Below are 5847 nucleotides of genomic sequence, written 5' to 3'. Positions count from 1 at the left end.
CGCTAGGAAAGACTCGCTTAGGGAAGATGGACCAGCACAGGTCAACATCTTGCATTCCCCAGCAGAGTCGCCAGCTGTCGCATCCGCGAAAAACACTCGGCGGGCTGAAATAAAAAAAACAACACAGAGCCGCCACTGCGCGTTATTTATCCCAAGATAGGGAAAGGAAACGCTCAGAGAAACCTGGAAAAAGCATGGTCTCGCGACCAAAGAGAAAGGGTAAGGGAGTCGGTTACGCGAGGGGAAGGTATTAGCACCCCTCACGTCCGTCGTACTCGACGGGATCCACGCTCTAAGAAAAGAAAAGGTTGCTAAAACACCACACACACACACGCACCGAAGACAACACAGGTGGGGTTAAGAGGAAGAAAGCTCGATAGGACGTCGCGTCCTATGCCTACGTATCTCGTCTGGAACGAGAATCAGAGCTGCCGTAGTTCGGCTCACGCACGCCAAACAAGACACACACACCCACAGGCAAACCTGGAACCCGAATGCCAATCGCTGGGCTTACATCGGCTTCCGAACCAAACAAACACAATCAGGATACGTACAGCCAATCGCTGGGCTTACGTCCATATCCTAACACACAAGCAGATTAACAAGAAAACGCACACAAAAAGAAAAAGTGCCCGGAGAGACCTCGCACGGTCTCCTGCCTACATACCTCGTCTGGAACGAGGATCAGGGCGATGTAGTTCCCCTGAAAGGGAAAGAAATTCTAGCCAGAAACCAAGGGGAGACACACTACCAGGGAGCTGTACTCGAGCCTAGTGTTATCATGCATCATTGCCCTATGTTGTGGTTTCTATCTACTTACACAACAGCAAGCTAATCCTATCCAGGAAGAAAGCAAGCATGCAAGCATCAATCAAAATAAAACAAACATTTCACATAGCACACACTATATCCAGTCAAGTGAGGCTCAAACAATGGGTTTGACTGCCGAGGCAAGTCATCTGTACAAGGGTAATGTTCGCTCTTAACCTTGCCATTGAGGGGCTAAGGTGAAGCAGATGAGAGGTGAGTGAAGATTAGACTTCACAGCTCTTATCTCTGATCAGGGAGAGCTTCAGACAAAGAAGCGTGGGTCCAGAATGAAGGGACCCTTCTACGCTCAAGACTCTGACACAACTGTACAAAGTACAAGATCTTGGGTTAATGTCCCAATGCGTCAACACAGTGGTGTGAGCAGAGGGACGACTCAACAGAATAGCGGGGGATAGATTGCATATCCCTTGGGTTCCGCCAATTGCCTCATAGAGGTCTTTTCCTGCTTGGCACAAAAGTAAACAATCACAAACATCGCCTCTTAAGGAGGACTTCAGACAGTTGCCTGGCCAAGTAACAGGCCAGGTCTTCCAGACTACATGAAGACAAGAGAGTCTACCTCAACTGGTTTAAAAACCAAGCAGCAGCAAGCAAGTTCTTAAAGAACTGTAAGCGACTAAATGTACATGAAATCAATCAAGTATCATCAGTACTCAGACAAACCAACAGTAAACAGCAAAAGTCAATCTATACAGACAACACAAGTTAATGCACATAAGTGCAAGCCATGAGCTCATGCTCAAGCATCAAACCCTACAACATAAAACCAATGTTAGTGGACAACATCAAACAAAACTCAATTTAATCAACTTGCACTTTTTCCTTTAAGCCTTTTGCATTTCAACCTGAAAATCCAAACCAAATGTGAGAAACTAGACCACTAGGCCAAGCCTAGGGTCCAAAGGGGATAAAAAATCCATGCTCATCTCAAAATCACATTCAAACAAATTAGAAGCAAATGCAATTGGTCCCATGCTCATATCAATCACCATTATCATTTCATGCACAATTTAACATCAATCATGCAATTTGCAACTTCAAATGACCAAACAGAACTATCTCAATCAAATCCATATCAAAACAATTCAATTAATTCCACAAAAATTCACACCTAAACAGGACACATTCAATGTATAGCATGTCAATTTTAAGCTCAATTGGACAAAAGAAAGTAGGTCAATGAAAATCAAGAAGTTCAGACACATTTATACAAGCCAATTCAAGGTATCCAAACAAGCATCATCTTCCATAAATCATAAAACAGTGACAACATGTTAGAAATGAATGGGATTAAAACCACGATGTCCTATAATGTGTCTACAATGCTCACACCAAATTTCATCTTCATCCAATACACTATGAGAATTTCACAAATGAAATGCCAACATGTGTCACACAATGTTACAAGATGAGCATACAGAGAAGAAAATTATCAATCAATTAGAAACCTCCATCAAAAATTCTAGCAAAATTCACATGTTATCTTGACATATGAATGCATAATCATGCAAAAAATTGGAGCAATTCAAAATTCCTAAGCCAGGCAAATAAAATCATGAAGTTGACCTAGCTTGGTGTGACACAAATTGTCACACCTCTAGTCAAAAAATCATATCTCCAACACCAAGTATCCAAAACTCACAAACTCTACATGAAAATCACCATCAATGAGTCCAGAAGAAGCACAAAAAATTTCATTCATTTCTTTGAAGGTATGAGCATTTCATGATGGTTTTGGCAAGACATACAAAAAATGCACACATGAACAAGATCAATAGGCCAATCCAAAAATCCTCCAAGCACAACTTGGACTACCATGCCTATAAAAAACTAGATTGAATTATGAATCTAACAAAAAAACTCCCACTAAATTTGGATTAGAATTGGATTTTTTATGAATTTTAGAAGATTTATTAATTTATGGAATAATTATTTAATGGTTAAATGAATTAAATAAGCTTGCAATGGCAGTTCCGTAAATAGTCCAAAACGTGGTACAGCCTCATTTATTGCGTGGCAGCTTCTGGTTGGCCGGTTTTAGTGGGAAACAAGTTTTCGAAAATGGCCATGCTGTGAAACGGATTGAACAGCTTATTTTTCCAGAATTGTTCATGTTCATCACGCGTTCATCGCTTCTTCAACGCCAGCTTCGGTTACGAACTTTTCTTCACGAAATTGCACAAGCGATATACCAATCTCTCCGTCTCTCAACGTAGGTTACGAATATGACAACGATTTTTCCTAACTCTCACTATACAACTCGGATCGATCAATTAAAGTTAAGCACATAAAACCTAAAATCACGATAACTTCCTCTACAGTTAACCAATTCACAAACCAAGCATAGCATGTTACTCAACACTACAAGATCTATAAAAACCACCTATTAATTTAAGCAATGGTGAGATTCGAATTTATGTACCTTGGAGATGGCAGTGATGAATCTTGATGTTATCTCGAGTAAAAACCAAAAATAGATGGAGATTAAGGTTGAGGAAGATGAATGCCACGCCTAGCTTGATCCAAAACAGCTCCAAGTGTGAGAAATCTCAAAATGCCATTGATGAGTTCATGATGAACAATCGCGGTTCTGAAGCTTTCTTGCATGGATTCACCAAAACAGTTGGAGAGGAAGATGTAAGGAGCACGAATCAACAAGAATTTCACAATTTGGTTGAGAATTGATGAAGATTTTGTGAAAAATGTTTGATGAAGTTCTTGATGAATTTGGAGAAAATGGAGGGAAAGTTAGTTAGATTTCTTGTGAATTGTGATTATGATTAACATTCTGTTATGATTAAAGCTTTATACTCCATCCTTAATCACTCTCTTAATCCAAATTAGCAAAAATGAGTTTAATTAGTGTAATGTGAAACTTAAGTGCAAGTCCAAAAATGCCCTTGCCAAATATTACACCATGACAGCTCATGACAGCTCAAACGTCTTCTAAATGTCATTTGGAGTGTGTTGCAAAAAGCCCCATTCCAAAATTCCATGTATTTCTCAACTTGGACCATTTTGCCCTTGGATTTTAATTGTTGCACTTGAAAATTGATCTTTTGCATTGACCATTTTTGATGAATTTTGATTATGCACCATGAAAGTACATGTGAAATGGAGTTTTCTCATAAAAAGATCAACCATTTTGGCCACTCCATGTGAAAGTTATGCCACTTTGATTTTAGGCATTTTTGGAAAATGAATGGACCATAACTTGTCAACCATACATGGGAATTTCAAGTTCTTGGACTTTTTGGAAAGGTGAGAACAATATCTACAACTTTCATGTTGAACAAATTTTCATTTGAAGCTTTTTTGGACATGTAATTTGGTGGTGAAAAACTTTCCATTTTTGGAAACTTCCATTACAAGTCACTTTCTATTTTTGGCAATTTTTGTCCTGACTTTATTTTCTTCATTCTTGAGCTTTGACATGTCAAATGAAACTTGCTTCAACATGAATGAAGTGTATCCAACTCACTTCCACCTCCAAATCCATAAAATCAAGCACAGTTGACCACAGTTGACTTTTCAACTGATAGATGAATTTGGCAATTTACTGATCAAGCTGAGCCCCAATTCTCTGATGAAATGGCTCAAGGATGAAACCCTAGCCTCAATATGCTCAATACAATCATGAAATGATCCCCATATCCATCATAGACCCCATCTCCTTGCTATGCCCTGATTGGCCCAATGCAACTGATTAGGGTTGACCAGTGGTCAAAACCCTAATCCCAAGGCATATGATCAATCTCTTGAACCTTCTGGATGATATCAAGACCATGATGATGATGATGTATCACTTCAACCAAGATGAAGACCAATCTCCTTGAGAAATCATGAAACCCTAATTTGAACCACCATATCCTCAGATGATTAGTGATCCAATCCAATGAAACCCTATCTTGCATACATCAACCTTTTATCTTCTGATCAAGACTTAGGAGGATGATTTGCTCAATGTAGCCACATGATATGCAATATGCAATGCCTAATGTCCTAAAATGATATGCAAATATGTTAAGCCAGTCCCAAAAGAGGAGGGCAAATTTTGAGGTGTTACACATAGCATAGCCCTTGGGGTGGTAGCTAATTCCCATGGTGAGGAATTAGTGATGTGAGTCACTAGGTCTCAAATGAGTGGGACTAGTGAGCTTGGTAGCCATATCTGGATTTGATCGGTGAGGTTGAACTATATGTTCACGAATAGTCGGTACCGTATGCATGGAGTCTCATTGCATAATGTATGTATGGCGTATAATATGAATGGATGTATTCCAATATTATACGTGTGTGTTGTGTTGGGTTGAGTATGATTATGATTTTGAGTTGATGTTGTCGTTGCTGAATGTATGATCTGATTTGGGTGATGAAATGTGTTAATTTACTTAGCATTACATGATATTTTATAATGCTTATTATATCGATTGAGGAACTCACCCTTACAACTATGTTTCAGGTAACGAGCAGTGATTGAGTAGAAGCTAGTGCTTGGAGTCTAGTGTAGTTCCTTAGTGGGTCATGCTCTGGTAGATGTAACATCGGGACGGGATGTTTTACTTTGTTTTCATTTTGGTTGTGGAACAACTTTACATGTAATGTGTTACATGGTTTGCATATCCGCTGCGAATTGTGCAATATTTTATTTTGATTATTAAATGAGCATGACAAGTTATTTTGGTGAATGGTGTGAAGTGTCAAGTGTGACACCCTTAAATTGCATATCTACTCTGATTTATATTTGTTGTTTTAATTATTATTGGGGTATTTTAGAAGGGTGTTACATTAGTGGTATCAGAGCATAGTCGGTCGAGTCGAGTCGTAATTATTCTGTTTCCCTGTATGTGATAGGTGTTGTGTAACCCTGTCAGTACTTATTGTTTTAGCTTGTTGGGTTCTCAGAATAGAGATGGCTGGAAGAGGTAGAGACGATGCTGCGATTGCTGAGGCTCTGGGTATGCTAGCTGGAGTACTTGGAGGAAATCCGAATGTTGTGGGACTGGGAGCTGCTCG

Source organism: Lathyrus oleraceus, chromosome 3 (genome assembly GCF_024323335.1).
Source record: "Lathyrus oleraceus cultivar Zhongwan6 chromosome 3, CAAS_Psat_ZW6_1.0, whole genome shotgun sequence".
Lineage (NCBI taxonomy): Eukaryota > Viridiplantae > Streptophyta > Magnoliopsida > Fabales > Fabaceae > Lathyrus > Lathyrus oleraceus.
This window is presented reverse-complemented; position numbering follows the sequence as displayed.